Here is a 13894-nt window from a genome sequence, read left to right as displayed (position 1 = left end):
GAAAGCCCATAGGAAAGGAGGAGGAGCTGTCAACGGGCATTCTAAGCTGAATGTGCCTGCTCTCGTCAGATCGCGGCCGCCAGCCAGCTTGAGGCCTGGCAAGTACCAGTATGGGTGACCGGCTGGGAATCCCAGGTCCCGTTGACTTTTAAGGCCGTGAGTAGGTTTCTTTCCTTTTCGGAGGTGCGTTCGCACTGCAGAAAGCCCATAGGAAAGGAGGAGGAGCTGTCAACGGGCATTCTAAGCTGAATGTGCCTGCTCTCGTCAGATCGCGGCCGCCAGCCAGCTTGAGGCCTGGCAAGTACCAGTATGGGTGACCGGCTGGGAATCCCAGGTCCCGTTGACTTTTAAGGCCGTGAGTAGGTTTCTTTCCTTTTCGGAGGTGCGTTCGCACTGCAGAAAGCCCATAGGAAAGGAGGAGGAGCTGTCAACGGGCATTCTAAGCTGAATGTGCCTGCTCTCGTCAGATCGCGGCCGCCAGCCAGCTTGAGGCCTGGCAAGTACCAGTATGGGTGACCGGCTGGGAATCCCAGGTCCCGTTGACTTTTAAGGCCGTGAGTAGGTTTCTTTCCGTTTCGGAGGTGCGTTCGCACTGCAGAAAGCCCATAGGAAAGGAGGAGGAGCTGTCAACGGGCATTCTAAGCTGAATGTGCCTGCTCTCGTCAGATCGCGGCCGCCAGCCAGCTTGAGGCCTGGCAAGTACCAGTATGGGTGACCGGCTGGGAATCCCAGGTCCCGTTGACTTTTAAGGCCGTGAGTAGGTTTCTTTCCGTTTCGGAGGTGCGTTCGCACTGCAGAAAGCCCATAGGAAAGGAGGAGGAGCTGTCAACGGGCATTCTAAGCTGAATGTGCCTGCTCTCGTCAGATCGCGGTCGCCAGCCAGCTTGAGGCCTGGCAAGTACCAGTATGGGTGACCGGCTGGGAATCCCAGGTCCCGTTGACTTTTAAGGCCGTGAGTAGGTTGCTTTCCTTTTCGGAGGTGCGTTCGCACTGCAGAAAGCCCATAGGAAAGGAGGAGGAGCTGTCAACGGGCATTCTAAGCTGAATGTGCCTGCTCTCGTCAGATCGCGGCCGCCAGCCAGCTTGAGGCCTGGCAAGTACCAGTATGGGTGACCGGCTGGGAATCCCAGGTCCCGTTGACTTTTAAGGCCGTGAGTAGGTTTCTTTCCTTTTCGGAGGTGCGTTCGCACTGCAGAAAGCCCATAGGAAAGGAGGAGGAGCTGTCAACGGGCATTCTAAGCTGAATGTGCCTGCTCTCGTCAGATCGTGGCCGCAAGCCAGCTTGAGGCCTGGCAAGTACCAGTATGGGTGACCGGCTGGGAATCCCAGGTCCCGTTGACTTTTAAGGCCGTGAGTAGGTTGCTTTCCTTTTCGGAGGTGCGTTCGCACTGCAGAAAGCCCATAGGAAAGGAGGAGGAGCTGTCAACGGGCATTCTAAGCTGAATGTGCCTGCTCTCGTCAGATCGCGGCCGCCAGCCAGCTTGAGGCCTGGCAAGTACCAGTATGGGTGACCGGCTGGGAATCCCAGGTCCCGTTGACTTTTAAGGCCGTGAGTAGGTTTCTTTCCTTTTCGGAGGTGCGTTCGCACTGCAGAAAGCCCATAGGAAAGGAGGAGGAGCTGTCAATGGGCATTCTAAGCTGAATGTGCCTGCTCTCGTCAGATCGTGGCCGCAAGCCAGCTTGAGGCCTGGCAAGTACCAGTATGGGTGACCGGCTGGGAATCCCAGGTCCCGTTGACTTTTAATGCCGTGAGTAGGTTGCTTTCCGTTTCGGATGTGCGTTCGCACTGCAGAAAGCCCATAGGAAAGGAGGAGGAGCTGTCAACGGGCATTCTAAGCTGACTGTGCCTGCTCTCGTCAGAAAGCGGCCGCCAGCCAGCTTGAGGCCTGGCAAGTACCAGTATGGGTGACCGGCTGGGAATCCCAGGTCCCGTTGACTTTTAAGGCCGTGAGTAGGTTGCTTTCCTTTTCGGAGGTGCGTTCGCACTGCAGAAAGCCCATAGGAAAGGAGGAGGAGCTGTCAACGGGCATTCTAAGCTGAATGTGCCTGCTCTCGTCAGATCGCGGCCGCCAGCCAGCCAGCTTGAGGCCTGGCAAGTACCAGTATGGGTGACCGGCTGGGAATCCCAGGTCCCGTTGACTTTTAAGGCCGTGAGTAGGTTTCTTTCCTTTTCGGAGGTGCGTTCGCACTGCAGAAAGCCCATTGGAAAGGAGGAGGAGCTGTCAACGGGCATTCTAAGCTGAATGTGCCTGCTCTCGTCAGATCGCGGCCGCCAGCCAGCTTGAGGCCTGGCAAGTACCAGTATGGGTGACCGGCTGGGAATCCCTGGTCCCGTTGACTTTTAAGGCCGTGAGTAGGTTGCTTTCCTTTTCGGAGGTGCGTTCGCACTGCAGAAAGCCCATAGGAAAGGAGGAGGAGCTGTCAACGGGCATTCTAAGCTGAATGTGCCTGCTCTCGTCAGATCGCGGCCGCCAGCCAGCTTGAGGCCTGGCAAGTACCAGTATGGGTGACCGGCTGGGAATCCCAGGTCCCGTTGACTTTTAAGGCCGTGAGTAGGTTTCTTTCCTTTTCGGAGGTGCGTTCGCACTGCAGAAAGCCCATAGGAAAGGAGGAGGAGCTGTCAACGGGCATTCTAAGCTGAATGTGCCTGCTCTCGTCAGATCGTGGCCGCAAGCCAGCTTGAGGCCTGGCAAGTACCAGTATGGGTGACCGGCTGGGAATCCCAGGTCCCGTTGACTTTTAAGGCCGTGAGTAGGTTTCTTTCCGTTTCGGAGGTGCGTTCGCACTGCAGAAAGCCCATAGGAAAGGAGGAGGAGCTGTCAACGGGCATTCTAAGCTGAATGTGCCTGCTCTCGTCAGAAAGCGGCCGCCAGCCAGCTTGAGGCCTGGCAAGTACCAGTATGGGTGACCGGCTGGGAATCCCAGGTCCCGTTGACTTTTAAGGCCGTGAGTAGGTTGCTTTCCTTTTCGGAGGTGCGTTCGCACTGCAGAAAGCCCATAGGAAAGGAGGAGGAGCTGTCAACGGGCATTCTAAGCTGAATGTGCCTGCTCTCGTCAGATCGCGGCTGCCAGCCAGCCAGCTTGAGGCCTGGCAAGTACCAGTATGGGTGACCGGCTGGGAATCCCAGGTCCCGATGAATTTTAAGGCCGTGAGTAGGTTTCTTTCCTTTTCGGAGGTGCGTTCGCACTGCAGAAAGCCCATAGGAAAGGAGGAGAAGCTGTCAACGGGCATTCTAAGCTGAATGTGCCTGCTCTCGTCAGATCGCGGCCGCCAGCCAGCTTGAGGCCTGGCAAGTACCAGTATGGGTGACCGGCTGGGAATCCCAGGTCCCGTTGACTTTTAAGGCCGTGTGTAGGTTTCTTTCCTTTTCGGAGGTGCGTTCGCACTGCAGAAAGCCCATAGGAAAGGAGGAGCTGTCAACGGGCATTCTAAGCTGAATGTGCCTGCTCTCGTCAGATTGCGGCCGCCAGGCAGCTTGAGGCCTGGCAAGTACCAGTATGGGTGACCGGCTGGGAATCCCAGGTCCCGTTGACTTTTAAGGCCGTGAGTAGGTTCCTTTCCGTTTCGGAGGTGCGTTCGCACTGCAGAAAGCCCATAGCAAAGGAGGAGGAGCTGTCAACGGGCATTCTAAGCTGAATGTGCCTGCTCTCGTCAGATCGCGGCCGCCAGCCAGCTTGAGGCCTGGCAAGTACCAGTATGGGTGACCGGCTGGGAATCCCAGGTCCCGTTGACTTTTAAGGCCGTGAGTAGGTTGCTTTCCTTTTCGGAGGTGCGTTCGCACTGCAGAAAGCCCATAGGAAAGGAGGAGGAGCTGTCAACGGGCATTCTAAGCTGAATGTACCTGCTCTCGTCAGATCGCGGCCGCCAGCCAGCTTGAGGCCTGGCAAGTACCAGTATGGGTGACCGGCTGGGAATCCCAGGTCCCATTGACTTTTAAGGCCGTGAGTAGGTTTCTTTCCGTTTCGGAGGTGCGTTCGCACTGCAGAAAGCCCATAGGAAAGGAGGAGGAGCTGTCAACGGGCATTCTAAGCTGAATGTGCCTGCTCTCGTCAGATCGCGGCCGCCAGCCAGCTTGAGGCCTGGCAAGTACCAGTATGGGTGACCGGCTGGGAATCCCAGGTCCCGTTGACTTTTAAGGCCGTGAGTAGGTTCCTTTCCGTTTCGGAGGTGCGTTCGCACTGCAGAAAGCCCATAGCAAAGGAGGAGGAGCTGTCAACGGGCATTCTAAGCTGAATGTGCCTGCTCTCGTCAGATCGCGGCCGCCAGCCAGCTTGAGGCCTGGCAAGTACCAGTATGGGTGACCGGCTGGGAATCCCAGGTCCCGTTGACTTTTAAGGCCGTGAGTAGGTTGCTTTCCTTTTCGGAGGTGCGTTCGCACTGCAGAAAGCCCATAGGAAAGGAGGAGGAGCTGTCAACGGGCATTCTAAGCTGAATGTGCCTGCTCTCGTCAGATCGCGGCCGCCAGCCAGCTTGAGGCCTGGCAAGTACCAGTATGGGTGACCGGCTGGGAATCCCAGGTCCCGTTGACTTTTAAGGCCGTGAGTAGGTTTCTTTCCTTTTCGGAGGTGCGTTCGCACTGCAGAAAGCCCATAGGAAAGGAGGAGGAGCTGTCAACGGGCATTCTAAGCTGAATGTGCCTGCTCTCGTCAGATCGCGGCCGCCAGCCAGCTTGAGGCCTGGCAAGTACCAGTATGGGTGACCGGCTGGGAATCCCAGGTCCCGTTGACTTTTAAGGCCGTGAGTAGGTTTCTTTCCTTTTCGGAGGTGCGTTCGCACTGCAGAAAGCCCATAGGAAAGGAGGAGGAGCTGTCAACGGGCATTCTAAGCTGAATGTGCCTGCTCTCGTCAGATCGCGGCCGCCAGCCAGCTTGAGGCCTGGCAAGTACCAGTATGGGTGACCGGCTGGGAATCCCAGGTCCCGTTGACTTTTAAGGCCGTGAGTAGGTTTCTTTCCGTTTCGGAGGTGCGTTCGCACTGCAGAAAGCCCATAGGAAAGGAGGAGGAGCTGTCAACGGGCATTCTAAGCTGAATGTGCCTGCTCTCGTCAGATCGCGGCCGCCAGCCAGCTTGAGGCCTGGCAAGTACCAGTATGGGTGACCGGCTGGGAATCCCAGGTCCCGTTGACTTTTAAGGCCGTGAGTAGGTTTCTTTCCTTTTCGGAGGTGCGTTCGCACTGCAGAAAGCCCATAGGAAAGGAGGAGGAGCTGTCAACGGGCATTCTAAGCTGAATGTGCCTGCTCTCGTCAGATCGCGGCCGCCAGCCAGCTTGAGGCCTGGCAAGTACCAGTATGGGTGACCGGCTGGGAATCCCAGGTCCCGTTGACTTTTAAGGCCGTGAGTAGGTTTCTTTCCGTTTCGGAGGTGCGTTCGCACTGCAGAAAGCCCATAGGAAAGGAGGAGGAGCTGTCAACGGGCATTCTAAGCTGAATGTGCCTGCTCTCGTCAGATCGCGGCCGCCAGCCAGCTTGAGGCCTGGCAAGTACCAGTATGGGTGACCGGCTGGGAATCCCAGGTCCCGTTGACTTTTAAGGCCGTGAGTAGGTTTCTTTCCTTTTCGGAGGTGCGTTCGCACTGCAGAAAGCCCATAGGAAAGGAGGAGGAGCTGTCAATGGGCATTCTAAGCTGAATGTGCCTGCTCTCGTCAGATCGTGGCCGCAAGCCAGCTTGAGGCCTGGCAAGTACCAGTATGGGTGACCGGCTGGGAATCCCAGGTCCCGTTGACTTTTAATGCCGTGAGTAGGTTGCTTTCCGTTTCGGATGTGCGTTCGCACTGCAGAAAGCCCATAGGAAAGGAGGAGGAGCTGTCAACGGGCATTCTAAGCTGAATGTGCCTGCTCTCGTCAGAAAGCGGCCGCCAGCCAGCTTGAGGCCTGGCAAGTACCAGTATGGGTGACCGGCTGGGAATCCCAGGTCCCGTTGACTTTTAAGGCCGTGAGTAGGTTGCTTTCCTTTTCGGAGGTGCGTTCGCACTGCAGAAAGCCATAGGAAAGGAGGAGGAGCTGTCAACGGGCATTCTAAGCTGAATGTGCCTGCTCTCGTCAGATCGCGGCCGCCAGCCAGCCAGCTTGAGGCCTGGCAAGTACCAGTATGGGTGACCGGCTGGGAATCCCAGGTCCCGTTGACTTTTAAGGCCGTGAGTAGGTTTCTTTCCTTTTCGGAGGTGCGTTCGCACTGCAGAAAGCCCATTGGAAAGGAGGAGGAGCTGTCAACGGGCATTCTAAGCTGAATGTGCCTGCTCTCGTCAGATCGCGGCCGCCAGCCAGCTTGAGGACTGGCAAGTACCAGTATGGGTGACCGGCTGGGAATCCCAGGTCCCGTTGACTTTTAAGGCCGTGAGTAGGTTTCTTTCCTTTTCGGAGGTGCGTTCGCACTGCAGAAAGCCCATAGGAAAGGAGGAGGAGCTGTCAACGGGCATTCTAAGCTGAATGTGCCTGCTCTCGTCAGATCGCGGCCGCCAGCCAGCTTGAGGCCTGGCAAGTACCAGTATGGGTGACCGGCTGGGAATCCCAGGTCCCGTTGACTTTTAAGGCCGTGAGTAGGTTCCTTTCCTTTTCGGAGGTGCGTTCGCACTGCAGAAAGCCCATAGGAAAGGAGGCGGAGCTGTCAACGGGCATTCTAAGCTGAATGTGCCTGCTCTCGTCAGATCGCGGCCGCCAGCCAGCTTGAGGCCTGGCAAGTACCAGTATGGGTGACCGGCTGGGAATCCCAGGTCCTGTTGACTTTTAAGGCCGTGAGTAGGTTTCTTTCCTTTTCGAGGGTGCGTTCGCACTGCAGAAAGCCCATAGGAAAGGAGGAGGAGCTGTCAACGGGCATTCTAAGCTGAATGTGCCTGCTCTCGTCAGATCGCGGCCGCCAGCCAGCTTGAGGCCTGGCAAGTACCAGTATGGGTGACTGGCTGGGAATCCCAGGTCCCGTTGACTTTTAAGGCCGTGAGTAGGTTTCTTTCCATTTCGGAGGTGCGTTCGCACTGCAGAAAGCCTATAGGAAAGGAGGAGGAGCTGTCAACGGGCATTCTAAGCTGAATGTGCCTGCTCTCGTCAGATCGCGGCCGCCAGCCAGCTTGAGGCCTGGCAAGTACCAGTATGGGTGACCGGCTGGGAATCCCTGGTCCCGTTGACTTTTAAGGCCGTGAGTAGGTTGCTTTCCTTTTCGGAGGTGCGTTCGCACTGCAGAAAGCCCATAGGAAAGGAGGAGGAGCTGTCAACGGGCATTCTAAGCTGAATGTGCCTGCTCTCGTCAGATCGCGGCCGCCAGCCAGCTTGAGGCCTGGCAAGTACCAGTATGGGTGACCGGCTGGGAATCCCAGGTCCCGTTGACTTTTAAGGCCGTGAGTAGGTTTCTTTCCTTTTCGGAGGTGCGTTCGCACTGCAGAAAGCCCATAGGAAAGGAGGAGGAGCTGTCAACGGGCATTCTAAGCTGAATGTGCCTGCTCTCGTCAGATCGTGGCCGCAAGCCAGCTTGAGGCCTGGCAAGTACCAGTATGGGTGACCGGCTGGGAATCCCAGGTCCTGTTGACTTTTAAGGCCGTGAGTAGGTTTCTTTCCGTTTCGGAGGTGCGTTCGCACTGCAGAAAGCCCATAGGAAAGGAGGAGGAGCTGTCAACGGGCATTCTAAGCTGAATGTGCCTGCTCTCGTCAGAAAGCGGCCGCCAGCCAGCTTGAGGCCTGGCAAGTACCAGTATGGGTGACCGGCTGGGAATCCCAGGTCCCGTTGACTTTTAAGGCCGTGAGTAGGTTGCTTTCCTTTTCGGAGGTGTGTTCGCACTGCAGAAAGCCCATAGGAAAGGAGGAGGAGCTGTCAACGGGCATTCTAAGCTGAATGTGCCTGCTCTCGTCAGATCGCGGCCGCCAGCCAGCCAGCTTGAGGCCTGGCAAGTACCAGTATGGGTGACCGGCTGGGAATCCCAGGTCCCGTTGAATTTTAAGGCCGTGAGTAGGTTTCTTTCCTTTTCGGAGGTGCGTTCGCACTGCAGAAAGCCCATAGGAAAGGAGGAGAAGCTGTCAACGGGCATTCTAAGCTGAATGTGCCTGCTCTCGTCAGATCGCGGCCGCCAGCCAGCTTGAGGCCTGGCAAGTACCAGTATGGGTGACCGGCTGGGAATCCCAGGTCCCGTTGACTTTTAAGGCCGTGTGTAGGTTTCTTTCCTTTTCGGAGGTGCGTTCGCACTGCAGAAAGCCCATAGGAAAGGAGGAGCTGTCAACGGGCATTCTAAGCTGAATGTGCCTGCTCTCGTCAGATCGCGGCCGCCAGGCAGCTTGAGGCCTGGCAAGTACCAGTATGGGTGACCGGCTGGGAATCCCAGGTCCCGTTGACTTTTAAGGCCGTGAGTAGGTTCCTTTCCGTTTCGGAGGTGCGTTCGCACTGCAGAAAGCCCATAGCAAAGGAGGAGGAGCTGTCAACGGGCATTCTAAGCTGAATGTGCCTGCTCTCGTCAGATCGCGGCCGCCAGCCAGCTTGAGGCCTGGCAAGTACCAGTATGGGTGACCGGCTGGGAATCCCAGGTCCCGTTGACTTTTAAGGCCGTGAGTAGGTTGCTTTCCTTTTCGGAGGTGCGTTCGCACTGCAGAAAGCCCATAGGAAAGGAGGAGGAGCTGTCAACGGGCATTCTAAGCTGAATGTGCCTGCTCTCGTCAGATCGCGGCCGCCAGCCAGCTTGAGGCCTGGCAAGTACCAGTATGGGTGACCGGCTGGGAATCCCAGGTCCCGTTGACTTTTAAGGCCGTGAGTAGGTTGCTTTCCTTTTCGGAGGTGCGTTCGCACTGCAGAAAGCCCATAGGAAAGGAGGAGGAGCTGTCAACGGGCATTCTAAGCTGAATGTGCCTGCTCTCGTCAGATCGCGGCCGCCAGCCAGCTTGAGGCCTGGCAAGTACCAGTATGGGTGACCGGCTGGGAATCCCAGGTCCCGTTGACTTTAAAGGCCGTGAGTAGGTTTCTTTCCTTTTCGGAGGTGCGTTCGCACTGCAGAAAGCCCATAGGAAAGGAGGCGGAGCTGTCAACGGGTATTCTAAACTGAATGTGCCTGCTCTCGTCAGATCGCGGCCGCCAGCCAGCTTGAGGCCTGGCAAGTACCAGTATGGGTGACCGGCTGGGAATCCCAGGTCCCGTTGACTTTTAAGGCCGTGAGTAGGTTGCTTTCCTTTTCGGAGGTGCGTTCGCACTGCAGAAAGCCCATAGGAAAGGAGGAGGAGCTGTCAACGGGCATTCTAAGCTGAATGTGCCTGCTCTCGTCAGATCGCGGCCGCCAGCCAGCTTGAGGCCTGGCAAGTACCAGTATGGGTGACCGGCTGGGCATCCCAGGTCCCGTTGACTTTTAAGGCCGTGAGTAGGTTTCTTTCCTTTTCGGAGGTGCGTTCACACTGCAGAAAGCCCATAGGAAAGGAGGAGGAGCTGTCAACGGGCATTCTAAGCTGAATGTGCCTGCTCTCGTCAGATCGCGGCCGCCAGCCAGCTTGAGGCCTGGCAAGTACCAGTATGGGTGACCGGCTGGGAATCCCAGGTCCCGTTGACTTTTAAGGCCGTGAGTAGGTTTCTTTCCTTTTCGGAAGTGCGTTCGCACTGCAGAAAGCCCATAGGAAAGGAGGAGGAGCTGTCAACGGGCATTCTAAGCTGAATGTGCCTGCTCTCGTCAGATCGCGGCCGCCAGCCAGCTTGAGGCCTGGCAAGTACCAGTATGGGTGACCGGCTGGGAATTCCAGGTCCCGTTGACTTTTAAGGCCGTGAGTAGGTTTCTTTCCTTTTCGGAGGTGCGTTCGCACTGCAGAAAGCCCATAGGAAAGGAGGAGGAGCTGTCAACGGGCATTCTAAGCTGAATGTGCCTGCTCTCGTCAGATCGCGGCCGCCAGCCAGCTTGAGGCCTGGCAAGTACCAGTATGGGTGACCGGCTGGGAATCCCAGGTCCCGTTGACTTTTAAGGCCGTGACTAGGTTTCTTTCCGTTTCGGAGGTGCGTTCGCACTGCAGAAAGCCCATAGGAAAGGAGGAGGAGCTGTCAACGGGCATTCTAAGCTGAATGTGCCTGCTCTCGTCAGATCGCGGCCGCCAGCCAGCTTGAGGCCTGGCAAGTACCAGTATGGGTGACCGGCTGGGAATCCCAGGTCCCGTTGACTTTTAAGGCCGTGAGTAGGTTGCTTTCCTTTTCGGAGGTGCGTTCGCACTGCAGAAAGCCCATAGGAAAGGAGGAGGAGCTGTCAACGGGCATTCTAAGCTGAATGTGCCTGCTCTCGTCAGATCGCGGCCGCCAGCCAGCTTGAGGCCTGGCAAGTACCAGTATGGGTGACCGGCTGGGAATCCCAGGTCCCGTTGACTTTTAAGGCCGTGAGTAGGTTTCTTTCCTTTTCGGAGGTGCGTTCGCACTGCAGAAAGCCCATAGGAAAGGAGGAGGAGCTGTCAACGGGCATTCTAAGCTGAGTGTGCCTGCTCTCGTCAGATCGCGGCCGCCAGCCAGCTTGAGGCCTGGCAAGTACCAGTATGGATGACCGGCTGGGATTCCCAGGTCCCGTTGACTTTTAAGGCCGTGAGTAGGTTTCTTTCCGTTTCGGAAGTGCGTTCGCACTGCAGAAAGCCCATAGGAAAGGAGGAGGAGCTGTCAACGGGCATTCTAAGCTGAATGTGCCTGCTCTCGTCAGATCGCGGTCGCCAGCCAGCTTGAGGCCTGGCAAGTACCAGTATGGGTGACCGGCTGGGAATCCCAGGTCCCGTTGACTTTTAAGGCCGTGAGCAGGTTGCTTTCCTTTTCGGAGGTGCGTTCGCACTGCAGAAAGCCCATAGGAAAGGAGGAGGAGCTGTCAACGGGCATTCTAAGCTGAATGTGCCTGCTCTCGTCAGATCGCGGCCGCCAGCCAGCTTGAGGCCTGGCAAGTACCAGTATGGGTGACCGGCTGGGAATCCCAGGTCCCATTGACTTTTAAGGCCGTGAGTAGGTTTCTTTCCTTTTCGGAGGTGCGTTCGCACTGCAGAAAGCCCATAGGAAAGGAGGAGGAGCTGTCAACGGGCATTCTAAGCTGAATGTGCCTGCTCTCGTCAGATCGCGGCCGCCAGCCAGCTTGAGGCCTGGCAAGTACCAGTATGGGTGACCGGCTGGGAATCCCAGGTCCCGTTGACTTTTAAGGCCGTGAGTAGGTTTCTTTCCTTTTCGGAGGTGCGTTCGCACTGCAGAAAGCCCATAGGAAAGGAGGAGGAGCTGTCAACGGGCATTCTAAGCTGAATGTGCCTGCTCTCGTCAGATCGCGGCCGCCAGCCAGCTTGAGGCCTGGCAAGTACCAGTATGGGTGACCGGCTGGGAATCCCAGGTCCCGTTGACTTTTAAGGCCGTGAGTAGGTTCCTTTCCTTTTCGGAGGTGCGTTCGCACTGCAGAAAGCCCATAGGAAAGGAGGCGGAGCTGTCAACGGGCATTCTAAGCTGAATGTGCCTGCTCTCGTCAGATCGCGGCCGCCAGCCAGCTTGAGGCCTGGCAAGTACCAGTATGGGTGACCGGCTGGGAATCCCAGGTCCTGTTGACTTTTAAGGCCGTGAGTAGGTTTCTTTCCTTTTCGAGGGTGCGTTCGCACTGCAGAAAGCCCATAGGAAAGGAGGAGGAGCTGTCAACGGGCATTCTAAGCTGAATGTGCCTGCTCTCGTCAGATCGCGGCCGCCAGCCAGCTTGAGGCCTGGCAAGTACCAGTATGGGTGACCGGCTGGGAATCCCAGGTCCCGTTGACTTTTAAGGCCGAGAGTAGGTTTCTTTCCTTTTCGGAGGTGCGTTCGCACTGCAGAAAGCCCATAGGAAAGGAGGAGGAGCTGTCAACGGGCATTCTAAGCTGAATGTGCCTGCTCTCGTCAGATCGCGGCCGCCAGCCAGCTTGAGGCCTGGCAAGTACCAGTATGGGTGACCGGCTGGGAATCCCAGGTCCCGTTGACTTTTAAGGCCGTGAGTAGGTTTCTTTCCTTTTCGGAGGTGCGTTCGCACTGCAGAAAGCCCATAGGAAAGGAGGAGGAGCTGTCAACGGGCATTCTAAGCTGAATGTGCCTGCTCTCGTCAGATCGCGGCCGCCAGCCAGCTTGAGGCCTGGCAAGTACCAGTATGGGTGACCGGCTGGGAATCCCAGGTCCCGTTGACTTTTAAGGCCGTGAGTAGGTTTCTTTCCTTTTCGGAGGTGCGTTCGCACTGCAGAAAGCCCATAGGAAAGGAGGAGGAGCTGTCAACAGGCATTCTAAGCTGAATGTGCCTGCTCTCGTCAGATCGCGGCCGCCAGCCAGCTTGAGGCCTGGCAAGTACCAGTATGGGTGACCGTCTGGGAATCCCAGGTCCTGTTGACTTTTAAGGCCGTGAGTAGGTTTCTTTCCTTTTCGGAGGTGCGTTCGCACTGCAGAAAGCCCATAGGAAAAAAGGAGGAGGAGCTGTCAACGGGCATTCTAAGCTGAATGTGCCTGCTCTCGTCAGATCGCGGCCGCCAGCCAGCTTGAGGCCTGGCAAGTACCAGTATGGGTGACCGGCTGGGAATCCCAGGTCCCGTTGACTTTTAAGGCCGTGAGTAGGTTTCTTTCCTTTTCGGAGGTGCGTTCGCACTGCAGAAAGCCCATAGGAAAGGAGGAGAAGCTGTCAACGGGCATTCTAAGCTGAATGTGCCTGCTCTCGTCAGATCGCGGCCGCCAGCCAGCTTGAGGCCTGGCAAGTACCACTATGGGTGACCGGCTGGGAATCCCAGGTCCCGTTGACTTTTAAGGCCGTGAGTAGGTTTCTTTCCTTTTCGGAGGTGCGTTCGCACTGCAGAAAGCCCATAGGAAAGGAGGAGCTGTCAACGGGCATTCTAAGCTGAATGTGCCTGCTCTCGTCAGATCGCGGCCGCCAGGCAGCTTGAGGCCTGGCAAGTACCAGTATGGGTGACCGGCTGGGAATCCCAGGTCCCGTTGACTTTTAAGGCCGTGAGTAGGTTCCTTTCCGTTTCGGAGGTGCGTTCGCACTGCAGAAAGCCCATAGCAAAGGAGGAGGAGCTGTCAACGGGCATTCTAAGCTGAATGTGCCTGCTCTCGTCAGATCGCGGCCGCCAGCCAGCTTGAGGCCTGGCAAGTACCAGTATGGGTGACCGGCTGGGAATCCCAGGTCCCGTTGACTTTTAAGGCCGTGAGTAGGTTGCTTTCCTTTTCGGAGGTGCGTTCGCACTGCAGAAAGCCCATAGGAAAGGAGGAGGAGCTGTCAACGGGCATTCTAAGCTGAATGTGCCTGCTCTCGTCAGATCGCGGCCGCCAGCCAGCTTGAGACCTGGCAAGTACCAGTATGGGTGACCGGCTGGGAATCCCAGGTCCCGTTGACTTTTAAGGCCGTGAGTAGGTTGCTTTCCTTTTCGGAGGTGCGTTCGCACTGCAGAAAGCCCATAGGAAAGGAGGAGGAGCTGTCAACGGGCATTCTAAGCTGAATGTGCCTGCTCTCGTCAGATCGCGGCCGCCAGCCAGCTTGAGGCCTGGCAAGTACCAGTATGGGTGACCGGCTGGGAATCCCAGGTCCCGTTGACTTTAAAGGCCGTGAGTAGGTTTCTTTCCTTTTCGGAGGTGCGTTCGCACTGCAGAAAGCCCATAGGAAAGGAGGCGGAGCTGTCAACGGGTATTCTAAACTGAATGTGCCTGCTCTCGTCAGATCGCGGCCGCCAGCCAGCTTGAGGCCTGGCAAGTACCAGTATGGGTGACCGGCTGGGAATCCCAGGTCCCGTTGACTTTTAAGGCCGTGAGTAGGTTGCTTTCCTTTTCGGAGGTGCGTTCGCACTGCAGAAAGCCCATAGGAAAGGAGGAGGAGCTGTCAACGGGCATTCTAAGCTGAATGTGCCTGCTCTCGTCAGATCGCGGCCGCCAGCCAGCTTGAGGCTTGGCAAGTACCAGTATGGGTGACCGGCTGGGCATCCCAGGTCCCGTTGACTTTTAAGG

General features: G+C 56.8%; 67 pseudogenes; all 67 read left to right on the top strand.

Annotated features, from left to right (window-relative positions):
* Nucleotides 1-28: 28 nt before the first annotated feature.
* Nucleotides 29-147, top strand: LOC136603289 (5S ribosomal RNA; annotated as a pseudogene).
* Nucleotides 148-227: 80 nt separating this feature from the next.
* LOC136603288 (5S ribosomal RNA) lies at nt 228-346 on the top strand (annotated as a pseudogene).
* An 80-nt stretch (nt 347-426) lies between these two features.
* On the top strand, nt 427-545 carry LOC136603287 (5S ribosomal RNA; annotated as a pseudogene).
* Nucleotides 546-625: 80 nt separating this feature from the next.
* On the top strand, nt 626-744 carry LOC136603286 (5S ribosomal RNA; annotated as a pseudogene).
* An 80-nt stretch (nt 745-824) lies between these two features.
* Nucleotides 825-943, top strand: LOC136603340 (5S ribosomal RNA; annotated as a pseudogene).
* Nucleotides 944-1023: 80 nt separating this feature from the next.
* LOC136603285 (5S ribosomal RNA) lies at nt 1024-1142 on the top strand (annotated as a pseudogene).
* An 80-nt stretch (nt 1143-1222) lies between these two features.
* On the top strand, nt 1223-1341 carry LOC136603394 (5S ribosomal RNA; annotated as a pseudogene).
* Nucleotides 1342-1421: 80 nt separating this feature from the next.
* LOC136603284 (5S ribosomal RNA) lies at nt 1422-1540 on the top strand (annotated as a pseudogene).
* Nucleotides 1541-1620: 80 nt separating this feature from the next.
* On the top strand, nt 1621-1739 carry LOC136603416 (5S ribosomal RNA; annotated as a pseudogene).
* An 80-nt stretch (nt 1740-1819) lies between these two features.
* Nucleotides 1820-1938, top strand: LOC136603420 (5S ribosomal RNA; annotated as a pseudogene).
* An 80-nt stretch (nt 1939-2018) lies between these two features.
* LOC136603440 (5S ribosomal RNA) lies at nt 2019-2141 on the top strand (annotated as a pseudogene).
* An 80-nt stretch (nt 2142-2221) lies between these two features.
* Nucleotides 2222-2340, top strand: LOC136603332 (5S ribosomal RNA; annotated as a pseudogene).
* Nucleotides 2341-2420: 80 nt separating this feature from the next.
* On the top strand, nt 2421-2539 carry LOC136603282 (5S ribosomal RNA; annotated as a pseudogene).
* An 80-nt stretch (nt 2540-2619) lies between these two features.
* On the top strand, nt 2620-2738 carry LOC136603392 (5S ribosomal RNA; annotated as a pseudogene).
* Nucleotides 2739-2818: 80 nt separating this feature from the next.
* LOC136603382 (5S ribosomal RNA) lies at nt 2819-2937 on the top strand (annotated as a pseudogene).
* A 283-nt stretch (nt 2938-3220) lies between these two features.
* LOC136603280 (5S ribosomal RNA) lies at nt 3221-3339 on the top strand (annotated as a pseudogene).
* A 77-nt stretch (nt 3340-3416) lies between these two features.
* On the top strand, nt 3417-3535 carry LOC136603334 (5S ribosomal RNA; annotated as a pseudogene).
* An 80-nt stretch (nt 3536-3615) lies between these two features.
* Nucleotides 3616-3734, top strand: LOC136603279 (5S ribosomal RNA; annotated as a pseudogene).
* An 80-nt stretch (nt 3735-3814) lies between these two features.
* LOC136603365 (5S ribosomal RNA) lies at nt 3815-3933 on the top strand (annotated as a pseudogene).
* Nucleotides 3934-4013: 80 nt separating this feature from the next.
* Nucleotides 4014-4132, top strand: LOC136603278 (5S ribosomal RNA; annotated as a pseudogene).
* Nucleotides 4133-4212: 80 nt separating this feature from the next.
* Nucleotides 4213-4331, top strand: LOC136603277 (5S ribosomal RNA; annotated as a pseudogene).
* An 80-nt stretch (nt 4332-4411) lies between these two features.
* LOC136603276 (5S ribosomal RNA) lies at nt 4412-4530 on the top strand (annotated as a pseudogene).
* An 80-nt stretch (nt 4531-4610) lies between these two features.
* LOC136603275 (5S ribosomal RNA) lies at nt 4611-4729 on the top strand (annotated as a pseudogene).
* An 80-nt stretch (nt 4730-4809) lies between these two features.
* Nucleotides 4810-4928, top strand: LOC136603274 (5S ribosomal RNA; annotated as a pseudogene).
* An 80-nt stretch (nt 4929-5008) lies between these two features.
* On the top strand, nt 5009-5127 carry LOC136603273 (5S ribosomal RNA; annotated as a pseudogene).
* An 80-nt stretch (nt 5128-5207) lies between these two features.
* Nucleotides 5208-5326, top strand: LOC136603272 (5S ribosomal RNA; annotated as a pseudogene).
* Nucleotides 5327-5406: 80 nt separating this feature from the next.
* On the top strand, nt 5407-5525 carry LOC136603269 (5S ribosomal RNA; annotated as a pseudogene).
* Nucleotides 5526-5605: 80 nt separating this feature from the next.
* Nucleotides 5606-5724, top strand: LOC136603415 (5S ribosomal RNA; annotated as a pseudogene).
* Nucleotides 5725-5804: 80 nt separating this feature from the next.
* LOC136603379 (5S ribosomal RNA) lies at nt 5805-5923 on the top strand (annotated as a pseudogene).
* Nucleotides 5924-6002: 79 nt separating this feature from the next.
* Nucleotides 6003-6125, top strand: LOC136603439 (5S ribosomal RNA; annotated as a pseudogene).
* An 80-nt stretch (nt 6126-6205) lies between these two features.
* LOC136603437 (5S ribosomal RNA) lies at nt 6206-6324 on the top strand (annotated as a pseudogene).
* An 80-nt stretch (nt 6325-6404) lies between these two features.
* Nucleotides 6405-6523, top strand: LOC136603268 (5S ribosomal RNA; annotated as a pseudogene).
* Nucleotides 6524-6603: 80 nt separating this feature from the next.
* On the top strand, nt 6604-6722 carry LOC136603355 (5S ribosomal RNA; annotated as a pseudogene).
* An 80-nt stretch (nt 6723-6802) lies between these two features.
* Nucleotides 6803-6921, top strand: LOC136603386 (5S ribosomal RNA; annotated as a pseudogene).
* Nucleotides 6922-7001: 80 nt separating this feature from the next.
* LOC136603330 (5S ribosomal RNA) lies at nt 7002-7120 on the top strand (annotated as a pseudogene).
* Nucleotides 7121-7200: 80 nt separating this feature from the next.
* LOC136603267 (5S ribosomal RNA) lies at nt 7201-7319 on the top strand (annotated as a pseudogene).
* Nucleotides 7320-7399: 80 nt separating this feature from the next.
* On the top strand, nt 7400-7518 carry LOC136603408 (5S ribosomal RNA; annotated as a pseudogene).
* An 80-nt stretch (nt 7519-7598) lies between these two features.
* LOC136603378 (5S ribosomal RNA) lies at nt 7599-7717 on the top strand (annotated as a pseudogene).
* A 283-nt stretch (nt 7718-8000) lies between these two features.
* LOC136603266 (5S ribosomal RNA) lies at nt 8001-8119 on the top strand (annotated as a pseudogene).
* A 77-nt stretch (nt 8120-8196) lies between these two features.
* LOC136603465 (5S ribosomal RNA) lies at nt 8197-8315 on the top strand (annotated as a pseudogene).
* An 80-nt stretch (nt 8316-8395) lies between these two features.
* LOC136603265 (5S ribosomal RNA) lies at nt 8396-8514 on the top strand (annotated as a pseudogene).
* An 80-nt stretch (nt 8515-8594) lies between these two features.
* LOC136603264 (5S ribosomal RNA) lies at nt 8595-8713 on the top strand (annotated as a pseudogene).
* Nucleotides 8714-8793: 80 nt separating this feature from the next.
* Nucleotides 8794-8912, top strand: LOC136603263 (5S ribosomal RNA; annotated as a pseudogene).
* Nucleotides 8913-8992: 80 nt separating this feature from the next.
* Nucleotides 8993-9111, top strand: LOC136603427 (5S ribosomal RNA; annotated as a pseudogene).
* Nucleotides 9112-9191: 80 nt separating this feature from the next.
* LOC136603414 (5S ribosomal RNA) lies at nt 9192-9310 on the top strand (annotated as a pseudogene).
* An 80-nt stretch (nt 9311-9390) lies between these two features.
* Nucleotides 9391-9509, top strand: LOC136603262 (5S ribosomal RNA; annotated as a pseudogene).
* Nucleotides 9510-9589: 80 nt separating this feature from the next.
* On the top strand, nt 9590-9708 carry LOC136603258 (5S ribosomal RNA; annotated as a pseudogene).
* Nucleotides 9709-9788: 80 nt separating this feature from the next.
* On the top strand, nt 9789-9907 carry LOC136603261 (5S ribosomal RNA; annotated as a pseudogene).
* An 80-nt stretch (nt 9908-9987) lies between these two features.
* On the top strand, nt 9988-10106 carry LOC136603260 (5S ribosomal RNA; annotated as a pseudogene).
* Nucleotides 10107-10186: 80 nt separating this feature from the next.
* LOC136603257 (5S ribosomal RNA) lies at nt 10187-10305 on the top strand (annotated as a pseudogene).
* A 279-nt stretch (nt 10306-10584) lies between these two features.
* Nucleotides 10585-10703, top strand: LOC136603339 (5S ribosomal RNA; annotated as a pseudogene).
* An 80-nt stretch (nt 10704-10783) lies between these two features.
* Nucleotides 10784-10902, top strand: LOC136603403 (5S ribosomal RNA; annotated as a pseudogene).
* An 80-nt stretch (nt 10903-10982) lies between these two features.
* Nucleotides 10983-11101, top strand: LOC136603256 (5S ribosomal RNA; annotated as a pseudogene).
* An 80-nt stretch (nt 11102-11181) lies between these two features.
* On the top strand, nt 11182-11300 carry LOC136603255 (5S ribosomal RNA; annotated as a pseudogene).
* An 80-nt stretch (nt 11301-11380) lies between these two features.
* LOC136603354 (5S ribosomal RNA) lies at nt 11381-11499 on the top strand (annotated as a pseudogene).
* Nucleotides 11500-11579: 80 nt separating this feature from the next.
* Nucleotides 11580-11698, top strand: LOC136603254 (5S ribosomal RNA; annotated as a pseudogene).
* An 80-nt stretch (nt 11699-11778) lies between these two features.
* On the top strand, nt 11779-11897 carry LOC136603253 (5S ribosomal RNA; annotated as a pseudogene).
* An 80-nt stretch (nt 11898-11977) lies between these two features.
* LOC136603252 (5S ribosomal RNA) lies at nt 11978-12096 on the top strand (annotated as a pseudogene).
* Nucleotides 12097-12176: 80 nt separating this feature from the next.
* LOC136603283 (5S ribosomal RNA) lies at nt 12177-12295 on the top strand (annotated as a pseudogene).
* Nucleotides 12296-12378: 83 nt separating this feature from the next.
* On the top strand, nt 12379-12497 carry LOC136603251 (5S ribosomal RNA; annotated as a pseudogene).
* An 80-nt stretch (nt 12498-12577) lies between these two features.
* Nucleotides 12578-12696, top strand: LOC136603360 (5S ribosomal RNA; annotated as a pseudogene).
* A 77-nt stretch (nt 12697-12773) lies between these two features.
* On the top strand, nt 12774-12892 carry LOC136603453 (5S ribosomal RNA; annotated as a pseudogene).
* Nucleotides 12893-12972: 80 nt separating this feature from the next.
* Nucleotides 12973-13091, top strand: LOC136603250 (5S ribosomal RNA; annotated as a pseudogene).
* An 80-nt stretch (nt 13092-13171) lies between these two features.
* LOC136603375 (5S ribosomal RNA) lies at nt 13172-13290 on the top strand (annotated as a pseudogene).
* An 80-nt stretch (nt 13291-13370) lies between these two features.
* LOC136603249 (5S ribosomal RNA) lies at nt 13371-13489 on the top strand (annotated as a pseudogene).
* Nucleotides 13490-13569: 80 nt separating this feature from the next.
* Nucleotides 13570-13688, top strand: LOC136603426 (5S ribosomal RNA; annotated as a pseudogene).
* Nucleotides 13689-13768: 80 nt separating this feature from the next.
* On the top strand, nt 13769-13887 carry LOC136603445 (5S ribosomal RNA; annotated as a pseudogene).
* Nucleotides 13888-13894: the final 7 nt, after the last annotated feature.

This window comes from Eleutherodactylus coqui, unplaced genomic scaffold (assembly GCF_035609145.1).
Source record: "Eleutherodactylus coqui strain aEleCoq1 unplaced genomic scaffold, aEleCoq1.hap1 HAP1_SCAFFOLD_598, whole genome shotgun sequence".
Taxonomy (NCBI): Eukaryota; Metazoa; Chordata; class Amphibia; order Anura; family Eleutherodactylidae; genus Eleutherodactylus; species Eleutherodactylus coqui.
Note: the sequence above shows the minus strand (reverse complement) of the source record. Positions and strands in the feature narration are given on the sequence as shown.